The sequence below is a fragment of the Austrofundulus limnaeus genome, unplaced genomic scaffold, assembly GCF_001266775.1.
Source record: "Austrofundulus limnaeus strain Quisiro unplaced genomic scaffold, Austrofundulus_limnaeus-1.0 Scaffold436, whole genome shotgun sequence".
Taxonomy (NCBI): Eukaryota; Metazoa; Chordata; class Actinopteri; order Cyprinodontiformes; family Rivulidae; genus Austrofundulus; species Austrofundulus limnaeus.
The window spans coordinates 385155-386209 of record NW_013952838.1 but is presented as its reverse complement, the minus strand read 5'-3'; the positions used below and the strand labels follow the sequence as shown (position 1 = coordinate 386209).

Sequence of the window (1055 nt, the reverse complement as noted above, 5' to 3'; positions counted from 1 at the left end):
ACGTCTTGTCTGAGATTCTTCAGATTCCACTGTATTTGTTTACAGATGCAGCCTGATGTGGGTCGGTCACATGACTCAGAATTTGTTTACATTGAGTGCATGCCTGCATTTCAGCATAGAACTCTGTTTGAGTTATGTCAAATATCAGCACAGTTCATTTCTCTACACATAATGTGTGTAAATGTGTTGTTGTCAGTGTGAGTTTGTTTGGACACACTGTGTTTACACAAACTCATATTTGCTCACGTGCAGCACAAACAGCTCCTTTAACTGCAGGCTGCTCAGCAGGAGTCACGTGATCTGCTCGCAGCTCATCCCTCCCACCCTCCCAGCAGGCTGGCTGCTTCTCCCGGCTCACAGGACKGCTCGGCTCGGTTCGGCTCGCCTTCTCCTCCCGGGTTTGTCTCCGCAGCTGGCCTGCAGAGGTGAGCCGCAGGTAAGGTGCGTGTTTTCTGCCTCTGCGCGTGCAGAACACGGAGGGAGGGGGTCTGTCAGGGGGTCTGTCAGGGGGTCTGTCAGGTATCCTGCAGGCAGCGTGTTGGCGGCTCCGCCAGGTGAGCTGCGGGCTTTGTGCGTGAAGCTGCGGGGCTCAGGTTTATTCTGTAGTAAGGATGACTCAGCAGGCCCTCTGCTGGGAACCAGGACGACTGCTGGTTCTGAAACCATCAGAACCCCGAACCAGTGAGTCTGCAGGGTTTAGTCCTGAAGAATCAATCAATCAATCAATCAATCAATCAATCAATCAATCAATCAATCAATCAATCAATCAATCAATCAATCAATCAATCAATCAATCAATCCTTAACTTCCTGTTTCTATTTCTTCTATTTATGTTTCCACCTCCTGAAATATTAATCTGGGTTGAATTATGAAACTATAGTGAAGTGGATCAAATTATCTGGATTATTTTCAGACTAGAATTAAAGGGTTCAACTGGACTGGATTATTATTATTTTTATTTAAACCTGACTAGATTATAATGAACTGGAGCAAATTAAGATTACAACATAGTCTGACTGAAGTGTTTATATGTGTGTGTGTGTATATATATATAT

The 1055-nt window shown here is 45.2% G+C and overlaps 1 protein-coding gene across 4 annotated transcripts in view; it reads left to right on the top strand.

The window, feature by feature from the left end:
* Positions 1–327: 327 nt before the first annotated feature.
* slc4a3 (solute carrier family 4 member 3) overlaps positions 328–1055 on the top strand; it is a gene marked incomplete at its 3' end in the record, with an annotated part of 34617 nt that continues 33889 nt past the window's right edge. For 2 of the 4 annotated variants that reach the window (XM_014024697.1, XM_014024693.1), the window contains 1 exon segment: positions 328–436. 4 annotated transcript variants of the gene reach the window in all.